The following is a 13317-nucleotide window of genomic DNA, read 5'->3' as shown; positions in this document are numbered from 1 at the left end:
CATGAGACAAAGTATATGTGAACTGCTGTATGAAAAGTGAATTTACTCTGTAAATCTTCACCCAAATCCTAAAAAAAAAAAAAAAAAAAAAAACCTGTGCTGCAATGCATGTCTTCTTCCCATGTTTGCTTTTATCATATAACATGTTGTTATTATTAGGTGTCATTGGATTGGTTCCAATTCACAGCGACCGTGTATTCAACAGAATGAAACAGTGCCTGCGGCATTCTCACAGTTATTACTATGATTGTGCCCATTGCTGCAGTCACTGTGTCTACGCAGTTCTAAAACTGAGATGCTACAGCCAAAAGGGATTTATCTCCACAAGTCGGTAAAGCAGGGAGTGTCACCAATGGGCCTGGCGGAAATGCCGCTAGCCCGCAGCCATTCTTACCATCTCTCTCCCCTTGGGAAAAATCAAGCCTCTTTCCTATTGCCTGCCAGCCTTAGTCTGCTCAGAGTCGCAGGTTGTAGTGACGGCTGACAATTAGGACATTGCTGCAACTAAAGTGACATTCATGAAGGTTTATTTTTATTTTTTAAATGAAAATATATTTATCTACTATTGTCGTCTCAAAAAGAAGATGACCAAAAAAAAAAAAAAAAGTGATAAGATAAGAAACTATACAATACTGAGTGAAAGTTGGAAGCTTATTTCTTTTCTTTTGTTTTCTTTTGGGACACTTTGTTGGGGTTTGGGTGAATGTTTACAGAGCACATTAATTCCACATTGTACGATCTGTACACGTTTTGTTTCGTGACATGAATTGCAATCCCCTCAATGAGACAGCCCTCTGCCTATCTCCTCCATGGGTTCCCATTTCTCTTTGTCCCTCTTTCCTGCCCCTTCCTGTTTTCTGAACTTTGTTTTTGGGCAACTGCTGCCCTTCTGGTCTCATAAATTGGTTCTGAGAAGCACGTCACTCACGGGTGTTATTGTTCGCTTTTTAGGCCTGTCTATTGTCTGGTAGCATAGTGGCTAAAGCACTTGACTGCTAACCAGAAGGCTGGCGGTTCAAACCCACCAGCCACTCCTCGGAAGGAAGGTTGGGCAATCCTACTTCCATAGTGATACTGCCTCAGAAACCCAAGGAGGGGTCGCTATGAGTCGGGGCCGACTCGACGGCACATAACAACAACAACAACAACATTGTTTGGCTGAAAGGTGATCCCCAGGAGATAGATTCAGTTCTAGGTTTGAAGGGTGTCTAAGGGTCATAATCTCAGGGGTTCCACCAATCTCTATCAGACCAACAGTCTGGTCCTTTTTTTTTAACGATTTTGAATCTTGTTCTACATTTCTCTCCCACTCTGTCCAGGACCTTCCATTGTGATCCCATCAGAGTGGTTGGTAGGGCATCATCTGGTCCTTCTGGTCTCAGGGTGGAGGAGGCTGTGGTTAGTGTGGTCCATTAGTCCTTTGGACTAATTGTTTCCTTGAGTCTTTGATTTTCTTCACTCTTCTTTGCTCTGGATGGGGAGAGACCACTAATTGCATCTTAGATGGTTGCTCGTTCATGAAGTTTTAATGACACTTGCAAGTGCTTATGCAGGAGAGAAATTTACATCAACATGACCACACCATATTGAAAAATAAATGCACTAAATGGAAGAAAATGATCTAAAAGCAGCATTTATTGTTGTCTTTGGTGGCAGGGGGAGCTCTGATGGCGTAGCGCCTGAGGCATTTGACTGCTAACCAGAAGGCTGGAGGTTCAAACCCACCATCCTCTCCTCAGAAGGAAGGTTGGGCAATCTACTTCTGTAGTGATACTGCCTCGGAAACTCAAGGAGGGGTCGCTATGAGTCGAGTCTAACTCCACGCCAGTGAGTTTGGTTTTGGCTTTGGTTTGCTGGCAGGGATATGAGTGATTATTTTCTCCTCTCTTCATTTCTTCATTTTTCTACATATTAAGAGGATCATGTTGTTGCGCCCAGATCTTGAATCCCCAAAACCACCAAGGAGCCGATTCCACTGCAAAAGCATGTTGTTGTTGTGTGCCATCGAGTTGGCCCCGACTCATAGCGACCCCTTCTTGGGTTTCCGAGGCAATATCACTATGCAAGTAGATTGCCCCATCTTGCTTCTGAGGAGTGGCTGGTGGGTTTGAACCGCCAGCCTTCTGGTTAGTAGTCAAGTGCCTTAGCCACTATGCTAAAAGCATAGGGGTTGTTTATTCAAGCTCGAGCTCGGACCCTTAACCATCACTGATGCAGTGGTTCAGGATTGAGAGCCCCGAACTCAGGGGTAATAGGATTTTTATAGGGGTTACAGCAGGAATGAGGAAGTTTTAATCAGAAAATTACAGGATTGGTTAACATTTTTCAAATTGCAAGTTGTCCCTACTTGATTAGCTCTGTGTTGTGGGTCGAAGCCCTAAACTGCCGTTTCTAACTATTTTAGGTAAAGTATTTCCTTGCTGTTTACTGATTGGTTGTTGCTAGGGGAGTATCGATGGGGTGAGGGTAGTCAGGGCTGCTTGTAGTTTTTCCAGTAACTAAAGCCTGAAGTAAATGCTAAGGCACATTAAAAAATGGCTGCATACTTAAAATAGTTATATACAGGGTGGTTATATAGAAACATAATTTCACAGTCTCACAATGAGATATTTAAAATCACACACAACTTTATAATGGAGGTTTTAAGTTGTTACTAACTAAAGCCATGACAATCGCGGCACCACTAAGAATGGGACATTTGACATTGTGTGCCTTCTGATGGCACTGAACATACAGTACTCAGCACCACCTCTGACATGTTCTTATGAAAAGAAAAATTAAACCTGAATCTGATCAATACTTTAGACCTAACTTTCACTTCACAGAAGAAACAAGGGATAAAGGAACAAGCTAAATAACATCACAAAAGTACAGACAGACACATGTCAAGTGTGGAATATTCTATAAGACAACTGGCTTGGTTTCTTCAACAAGAGAATAGAATGAAAAAGAGAAAGGAGAAGATGGACCATTTGAGACTTAAGAGACATCTTCAAATGCAACATGCGGACCTTGTTTGGATCCAGATTCAAACCAGTCAACTGTAAAAGACATTCTTGGGACAACTGGGATGGACTGATGGTATGGGTCAATTATATCTCCCAAAAAGATGTGTTGAAGTCCTAACCTCTAGGTACCTATGAATGTGGCCTTGTTTGAAAATAGAATCTTCGCAGATATAGTCAAGTTAAGATGAGGTCATGTTGGATTAAGTGTATAAGAAGAGGAGATTTGAACCACAGAAGACCCACAGGAGAGTGCCACGTGATGATGGAGACGGAGATTGGAGTGCTTCATCTGTAAGCCAAGGAATACCAAGGATTGTAGGTAACCACCAGAAGCTAGGACGTGGCAAGGAAGGCCCCTTTCTTAGAGCCTTCAGCAAGAGCACAATCTTACTCACACATTGATTTTGGCCTTCTAGCTTCCGGAACTGTGAGAGAGTAAATTTCTATTATTTTAACAGTACCCAGTTTGTAGTACTTTGCTACAGCATCCCTAGGAGCCTACACAAATGGATGTAGATGACTCAAAGAACTATTGTATTATTGTTAGGCATGGTAACGGCATTCTGGTTATGAAGAAAATATCCATATTTTAGAGATGCATAGTAAGATACAGATGTCTGGAAAGATGTGAGGTCTGAACTTTAAAACAATAGGAACAAAAAGATCAGATTAGGTATGTGTGGCAAGAGTTTGGTAATTGCTAATTCCAAGTGATGGGATTATAAAGGTTCACTGTATGTTCCCTCTACATTATCTATTTTATAATGTTTTAATAATAAACATTAAAAATTAATAGAACTGGTAGTTACATTGCAAAGATCACAAATAGCAAATGGGTATTTTGGGATAAAATTTCCAGGGACATTATCATACATGAGTCAAAAATGCTTCTTCTCAAATAGCTCAGAGAGAAGTGCTCAAAAGTCCCATAAGTGAAACAAGAATAATGATATTAAAGGAGCAATCGGGATCAAACAGTTTCATAAAATGGGAGCATGGCAAAGCAGTATTTCCAAACTAGTCTCTAACATATGGTATTATTTTATACACTGTAATGCCATTTTCAATATAAAAGTGTATTGAAATAATCATTTAAATGGTTTCAATAGCAGCAAACTAACAGCGGTGGGTATTAAAGAGCAACAGCTTTCACTTCTTTGGGTGGCCCAAGTCAAGGGGCCCAGGTCATTTATTTGGGTGGCCCCAGTCGAGTGGCCCAGGTCTTCCAGCCCCAGGTAAAATAAGTCATCCTTAGGTTGAATTCAGGAGTCCTTTAAGGAATATTCTTTGTGTTCATTATTAATTTTTTTTTAATTCAGAATTTTAATAAGAAAATATTTTCTTTGTTACCATTTGACAAATCACCGTGATTATTTTACCAGTATCATGCTACATTTTCCAATAATAGTCTTACTATTTTTTTCTTTAATTGTGCTAAAATACACCTAACAAAATGTACCATTTTAACCATTTTTGAGTGGTTTTAAAATTCCGTGGTATTAAGGACATTCCCAATGTTGCGTCACTATCACTATTATGACCAGATTTTTTTATCATCCTAAACAGAAACTCAATATCCATTAAATAATAATATTGTTCTTGTTGCCATTGTGTCAGTTCTGACTTATAGCTGCACCGTGTCCAACAGAACGAAACTATGCCCACTCCTTGGCCATCCTCACAATTTAAGTGAATGAGCCCATTGTTGCAGCCGCCATGTCAATCCATCTTGTTGAGGGTCTTCCTCTTTTTTACTGACCTCCTACTTTACCAAGTGTGGTAGTTAAGGTTGTTGTCAACTTGGCTGGGCCTGGTTGAGTGGTTGGGCGGCTGGATATAGTTATTCCCCATGGTGAGACTGGCTGTCAGCTCCATGGTGGAATCTATTGGAGCAGCTGAGTAGCTGCTTTAGGGATGTGGTCTGCTTCCAGTATATGAGAAGCAGCTTTGAGGAAGGTCTCCAGCTTTTTGGCACGCTTAAACCCTTCATGTACCGAGTCTTCATTCTGCAGCCTGCCATGCTCTGCTGATCTTGGGGCTTTGGACGGATTTGAATCAATGGCCTGCCATGTGGTTTTGTCATATGGGGACTGTGCCTTTACACTTGTTGACCTTGGGTTTGTCAGCCTCAGCAGCCAGCAGCTGCCTGAGTGAAGAGATGCCTCCAGCTTCAGTGGGCTGGGAGCAAGAGGCAGAGCTGAAGCCCAAGGCTGAGGGGCTTTCCACTCAGCTCCTAGAGCCTGGCACTTTGAACTCACACTTCTGGCCTCCAGAACTGTAAGAAGATAAACTCCTGTTTGTTAAAACCATCCCATTTGTGGTATATTCCTGTCAGAGTGGCACTAGGTAACCAAAACACCAATTATGATATCCTTCTCCAGGGACTAGCTCCTCCTGGTAACATATCCAAAATACTTAAGACAAATTCTCGTCATCCTCACTTCTAAGGAGCATTCTGGCTGCACTTCTTCCAAGACAGATTTGTTCACTCTTCTGGCAGTCCGTGGTGCATTCAATATTCTTCATCAAAACTAGGGGCAGATTAAGGTACATGAGGGCTTAAATCATTGATAACCTGCGTTGCCACCTCCTTTGCTGTGGTAGTTCAGTTTGTGTGTCATATTGGCTGGACCTGGTTGAGTGGCTGGGCAGCTGGATATAATATTCCCCATATGAGACTGGTAAGCAACTCCATGGTGGAATCTACTGTGAGCAGCTGAGTAGCTGCCTTAGGGATGTGGTCTGTTTCCCATATATAAGCAGCAGCTTTGGGAATGGTCTCTAGCTTATGGCATGCTTGAACCCTGCATGTAGCCGTGTCCCTGCTCAGCAGCCTGCCATGCTCTGCCAATGTTGGGACTTTCAATGGACTTGAACGAATGGCCTGCCATGTGGTTTGGTAACATCGGGACTGTGCCTTTTTATTTGTCAACCTTGGGCTTCTCAGCCTCAGTAGCCAGAAGCCGTCTGAGTGAAGAAAAGCCTCTAGCTCCAGTGGGCTGGGAGCAGGAGGCAGAGCTGAAGCCCAAGGCTGAGGGCCTTTCACCCAGCCCCTATAGCCTGGCACTTTGAACTTGGACTTAGAGCCTCCAAATTGTAAGAATAAACTCCTGTTTGTTAAGGCCATTCCAGTTGTGGTATATTCTTGTCAGAAAAGCTCTAGGTAACCAACCAGAACATCTGCTTACTCATGAATCCAAATGGGATGTGTGCATTATATATATACATGTGTGTGTGCCATAGCTATTGATGATGTAACTTCTTCAAAAATAGGACTATATTAGCAATTGAACACAAAAGTGGCATATTCCATTTTAACAGAATAAGATGAACTGAATTCTAAAAGTTTTAGTGGATGTGGGGTACTAAGATTTTTACTCTACACCATATTGTCTACAACAAGAATATTCCACATATTCTACAACAAAGGAAATGAGTCAGTTGTTTCAACAATCAATGTTGATTTCTCACAATGAAAAATTGACTTTAACCCATTGCACTTTAAATAGGTTATACTTCAATTTTCATGCTTGTTTTGCAATAAATGCTATAATTATAAAGGAATACATGAAAAGATACCATAAAAGAAAACAGTGGTAAGAAAATAAACATCACAATAAATTATTATATTTCATTTTTAGATAGATCTTTCATCTCTCACATGTTATAATTAAAACATTTCTTTTTATTATTTCCTTTTATAAATTCTTCAGTGATTTTATCACAGTTAAGCTGGTGAATAATATCTACTTCCATACATAATAAGGATAATGAATTGAATCTTTCTTGATCATTATTGTACACTGAAAGTTTTTTAGACTCTTTAGGGGGAGAAATGAGCATTCTTTTGTGTTGTGCTCTTTAAAATTAGGAATATGTGTAAATAAATTTCAACATTGGGAAGTATGCATTGTATTTTATTTTCTATTATGGAATCATACATACCTACATGGGTAAAATTTGTCTTTCCTGAATCTGTAAACTTAGTTCCCATTTAAGAATAAAATTGTCACACTTCTCCATAAAGGTGTGTATTTAAGTCATTGGGATAAGCCTGCACTAATTTCTTGGATGTCTTATGCATTCTTCATCAAATATATCCATGTTGTTTAAAAAGGAAACTCTATCTGAAAGAACTTCATACACTTTCACCTTTCTTTTCATGCAAGATTCAAGTGTGTCAGTGAGGGTGTTGTATGTGACTATGTGAAATTGATCTCTGGCACTCGATATTTTTGGAGCACTTCTGTCATTTACTTGTTTCTTTCTAATGCTTCTGTGATGGTGAACTGCTTGATAGTCAGTATTTGGCAATATTTATTTTGCTGTGTTTTCAAATTTTTCTCTTAAATTATGTAAATACCCTGTTCATGATAGAGATTTGTGCATGTCTTTGAATTTACCTGTGAATCTTGGAGAGTTCATCCTCAGATGAACATGCTATAATGTATTATTCCACACACTCAGAAACATGCTCTACTGTTTGCATTTTGTTGATGTTTTCAGCTTCTCTATTGGTACCTCCTTTTTGTGTCTGATCTTCAGCAATATTTTCTAAGGCATCTAGAATCTGAGTGAATGATTGATTCCAGGATCACTCTCATTGCTACTGCATGTGCATACATACGTCCAAAATACATTTCAATATTCCAGTGTTGCCTAAATGTGTTTTAACAACTGCCCATTGATGAGTAAGGCAACAAAAAAGTATGTAGAGTAACTGAACAGTAGAAAAAAAATCAGCTGCTTCTGGACAAATTTATTGCACTACATCCTACAGGATTAAGTGAGTGTGCAGGACATGGTATGAAAGTGACATATCCATTACGTTCTAAAATTTTGTTGCATGCCTCTATAATGCCCTGACCCATTGGCAGCATTGTCATAAGCGTGGCCTCTGCACTTAGGAAAATCAATTTTGCAAACTTCACATAATAGTGAAGTATTTGAAAGGGATCAAAATTGGAGATACTGGATAGAGTGGGAGGAAAAAATGTGGAACAAAATTAAAAAACACAAAAATGTCCAGAATTACTGGTCAGATAGAGACTGGTAGAACCTCAAGACTATGGCCCCCAGTTATCCTTCAGGTGTGGAAATTGACTCATTTCTGTGGATTGGCTCTCAGACCTACAAGCAGAACACATACCCCAGGGAGATGCACCCCTTAGATCAATCAGCAATGAGACATCAGAGCGGCAGCATTCACACAGAGGGAAAGCTGGACAGACAGGAAGGCATAGATAAGAAGGGCACAGGGAGGGGTAGTCACAGGGAGGGGAGGGGAGCAGGTTTTCTTATGGTTGGGGCTTGTAATCGGGGCTGTGAAATAAAATGTGCATGAACTGTTGCAAGCAAAACAAATCTGCTTTGTAAATTTGCACCAAATCACAATTTAAAATAATAATAATAATAGTAAAATACTTGATTTCCAATTCTTCACCGGTAGGACTTTTGAAGCTAGTAAATGTGATAAATCACTCAACAGGTTTTCCATCTGTTGGAGACATGTGTCTTAAGTAACACTTAGCTGATCTGTATGTGAAAGATCAGGAGTGGAATCTACAGGCAAACTGAAATACCAAGCTATATCTATATCACTTAAAATCATTGATTAAATTTGAACACTTATTAACTTACTAATTCTTCACACATTTAAGTTTATTAGTTGATAAATAAATAATATAAATATTTAAATTAAATATTATGATTATAAATATAATTAATTAATTAATTAATGGTTAATATCAACCTTATTAATTCTTCACACTTAGACGTATACGATGGGTTGCCTTTTCCTGTGTTACCATAGTTTGAGATGTGACTTGCTAAAAATGGATCAAACTGAGTAACAAGTTCAAATAAATCCAAAATATTCCCACTCTATGGGAACTCAAACACTTCATTTCTTCCTCAAAAAGATATTCCACATTCAGCGATTGTTATAATGACAGCAACAACATGTTGCAAAACAGCTTTCCAATACTGATGTTTTTTATTAACTTGTGTTTCCAGTTCATGAATCAAGCCAAAACCAAGTCTTCAGTTAAAATATGACAATATACAATCTCTGTGAATTGAACTGTTTTCACCTTTATCAATCATATTTGAGTTGCACCAATCACTGAATCCATCCATAGCAAATCAAGAATTAAATAATTTAGGACTGAATAGTTTGCAAACAAAACAATATACAGAGCCAACTGGTGGAAAATACAGTAGCCACCCCCTCTTATAACTTTCACCATTAGCTTTGTACCCTAGAAATGTATTTCGGCTACAGAACCTTGCTTGTTTACCATACAGAAAGTTTTGACACTAATTTTCAAATAGTCCACTGTGACACTGCCAATCACTTGGGTCTCCTTCAATCCAATAATTCACATCATTAGAAGAAAAATTATTCTATAAAGCAGGATCTCAATTTCTGTTATTTACAGGGTCTGCAGATGTGACAATTTCAGATTCTAAAATACTTTCACTTTGTACACATTATTAATTTTTTTTTTTTTTTTAACTACAGCAAGAAATGGATGGAGAAAAGGGCACAGGAAGAGGTAGTCAGAGGGAGGAGAACTAGCACATTCCCCTGAAGCAGAAATCAGGACAGTCAGGAAGCCAAACACGGGAAGCAGGACACAGGGAGCTGTTTCAACAGACAGAGAAGCCGCAGAGACAATGTGTTTTCAGTAAGAAAGTAGGTCTGGACTTAATCTGAGGGAAAATTCATAACAATTCTCAAGTAAAGTTCGAGAAAATCCTCGGAAAAGCCACCCATAGCAAACAGCATTTGTGTACCTAATTATACTCACTCTAGAAATACTGAAATTTAAAAATAATCCAACAAGCCAGTTTTCCTTGAATAGATTCCAGCTCAAGGCAACCCCATGTGTTTCAGAGTACAACTACACACCATACAGTCCTGATGGCTGTGACTTTTTTGGAGCACCTCTGTTGTTGTTGTTGTTATTTGCTGTCGAGTCGCCCCCGACTATAGTGACCCCTCCTTGGGTTTCCGAGGCAGTATCACTACGGAAGTAGGATTGCCCAACCTTCCTTCCGAGGAGCACCTCTAGGTGGGCTCAAACACCAAGGTTTAGCCCATCCACCACCCAGGGACTCTTCTCCATGATACACCAAAAACCAAACTCACTGCCATCCACCTCTTTCTTAGGAGAGAATTGATTCCGACTCATAGTGACTCCATTGGGTTTCCAAGGCAGTAAATCTTTACAGAAGTGGGTTGCCCCATCTTCCTTCCCCAGAGCTGCTGGTGGGTTTGAATCGCTGATCTTCTGGTTAGCAATCAAATGCCTTAGGCACTGCGTCACCAGAGCTCCTTCTCCAGGCTACAAGGCCCCAGAACATCTCTGCCTCCACACCTCTTATCTTCATCCTTTGCCACTCTTCTCTCACGCTCTGCTCAGTCAGGACATCATTTTTCAGACTGCTACCCAGGCCACATCCCACACACGCGGAGGTGGAAGAGAGTGAGGGGTAGAGGGTATTGGGGGTGTTTATGGCCTGCTCTCTCTGGAGGGAGGAGTGCAGCCTGGGGTCACAATCCCAGGTCCCGAGCGCCCACACACAGGTATTTGGAGAGGGAACTGCCACTTAAGTGTGCAGGCAAGGACATCTTGGAGACTCTGGATCATCTCCTCCACCCAGAGACTGGGTCTCCGTCCTCCTTCCCCCATCCCAGAGGTTTTCTTCCCTAGGGAGCCAGTGATTGACTTTGATTATAGCCACTGACCCTGGGCCTTCACCACTCACTCGCAGTGAACTTGGCCGTTATGGGCAGAGGCAACTGGGGAGAGGGCAGGCCGTCCCTCCTGCCCCGCTAAGGCCCCATGCTTGGGTGCCGCTGGTCCTTGGGTTAAGCCCCGCCAGGCCAGCTGCGCCCAAGCGCAGGGCTTAGGCACCCTGGCCCGGGCTCTGCCGCTCCTGGGAAGCTGGTGTCTCCACCAGTGCTTCAGCAGCAGGCACGTCGGGAGCGTGCGATGAAGGTGATGCCTGAAGACAGGGGCTCATTTTCCCCCCTTCAACTTCATCTTTGCAGCTGAAACTTCCTGCCCTTCCAGAATATTCTGGAAAAAAGGCCTGGTTTCTCTTGTGTGGCTGAGACTGGTGGGGCAGGAACCCTCCCAGGGTAGGGGTGGTGAGTCAACTAACAGTTGACATCTTCTCTGATGGCACTGGCTCTTTCTTAGGAGGGAGGTAAGATGAAGGTGTGATGATAAGTAGGATGAATTAGTCTCTGATTCTTTTAGGCCATGTAGTCTGCACCAGGAATGGGTCATTGGGTGAGCAAGTAAGGCCCAGCCTATAGGGTCTTTGAAGTCTATGCTGCCCTCCCTGACCACCAAGGAGCACAGAGATGGGTCCTGGGGGAGAGTACTAAGCCCCCACCCTTTTCTGCCCATGCTGACTGTCTAGAGGGACTGGTCAGTCAAGTGTTGTGGTGTCTCGAGTAGAATGGGTGGTGGAGGAGGGCTATATGCATTTTTTAAAAGATCCCGCTGCACGCTTTGGCTTTTTCTGGAAGGGGTTGAGGTTATTTCTGATAGGTGGTGTCAAGACAAGTGTGTTAATTTTCACTGTAACACTCTCCATAAATAAACTGTGAAAATGTGGACCCCCCTCTTCCCCAGGGGCTGGGGAAAATGGAAGAAGAACTCAGATTGGAAGGGTTGTTGTAGCTCAGGGGTTCACTGTGTTCTTGCCATCCCACCACTTCCCAGAAAAAACACAACTTCTTCTTGGAACACGCATCAAACCAGAGCAGCTATGCAAGGGCCTGTGGGTGCAGGGGCGGGGTGGGGGCTAAGAGAGAACTAATGGAAAAGGCAGCTGGACATTTCACATACATTCTCATTTAAGGCACACAATAAGCCAAATGAGGGAAGTAAGTCCAGGACAGACAAGGGACAACGACCTGACCACCATCATCCAGCTGGCTGAGCCGGGATTTGAACTCAGCCTAGGTGCTGGGGGAGGGGAGAGTGTGAGAACTGCAGTTCACCCTTCTCTGCCTTCCCTTCTCCTCCCTTCCCTTCTCCTCCCCGACCCTCCCTTGAACAATGGATGATCTTTTAGGGGTGATGGACAGAGACCTGAAAGACAATGCTGGGTGGTCACTGTCCAGGTGGTCAGCAAATAGCTTCTGCGTCCAAAAGGGGGATGCAGACCACGCCAAGTGCCTTCTGCCTGGCTGAAGTTTGGATCTTCCTCTAGACACTTGGAAGAAGTGGATATGTCTTAAGCAGGCACGTTTTCTCTTTTAAAATATCGCCCTGAAAGCCAGCATTTCAATGGATGTGACTGGCAGCTGGCTCAGAGGCTATAGGCCTTTCACTGAGCTTGAGAACACGTGCTTTTAAACGAATGGGCACATGCCGAAGTCTGGGACAGTCTTTATTGGAGCTTGGAATATCAGAGCATCGCCTTAGTCAGAGCCAGACTGAGAAAATGAGCAGCAATGGTGACGGACATCCAGCAGGGGGACATCCTGGCTACATTAAGGAATCCTGCTCGCCTGCGAGCAGTACCCAGCCACACACACACACACACACACACATACACACACACACACTGTTACACAAACTCACATTCTCCAACACACTCCCTCTCTCCTGGTGGGTCTGAGCCAGGAGTTCCACCTGCCGTTTGCTCCCCATCCCTGGAGAGGCCTTCTCCACTCTGAGGGGTCCTCTGAGCTGAAGCTGAAGGATGCCACTTGAGGACGGGGAGCTGAAAGCAGCAGGCATCTTGCAGTTTGGGAGAGGGGTCAGGTAGGATGGCAAGGATTGCTAGGGACTGACTAAGGGAGGAGGCTCTGCAGGGCAGGGTAAGGTGGAGGAGGTGCAGGGGTGGAAGGAAAAAGCCAGCTCCTCTCCATCACGCACTCCAGCCTCATAGCCCATCCAAAGCCCTGGGCACAGGAAGCCTGGGGAGCATCAAGGAGTCCCCCATGTCCTAGAAGGCACTGAAGTGGGGAACAGATCCTGGGAAGCCTGGAGTCTCCCCCAAACACCCCAAGGGGGACAGGCAGGGGAATGACAGAGAAGGGTCTTACATGCTGGTTGTCCAGGGCTGAGAGAATGGGGAAGCATGAATTCTGTCTCCCACCCTAAACATGGGGCAGGGGCTGGGATGAGATGCAACCCCTCCAGCCAGCGGAGGGGAGAGAGGGCCAGAGTCACGGCTGCCCCTTTGGTCTCCACGGCAGTGAGTTGGGGAGCCTGGTCTTGCCCAAGTGTCCGTGGTGGGGGGCGGAGGCAGGAGGAATGTGCAGCCAAGCCTTCTGCCC

The sequence above is a fragment of the Orycteropus afer genome, unplaced genomic scaffold (assembly GCF_000298275.1).
Source record: "Orycteropus afer afer isolate SDZICR_OR568_19922 unplaced genomic scaffold, OryAfe1.0 scaffold00085, whole genome shotgun sequence".
In the NCBI taxonomy this organism is placed as follows: domain Eukaryota; kingdom Metazoa; phylum Chordata; class Mammalia; order Tubulidentata; family Orycteropodidae; genus Orycteropus; species Orycteropus afer.
The sequence above is the reverse complement of the archived record's forward strand: the minus strand, read 5'-3'. Positions refer to the sequence as shown.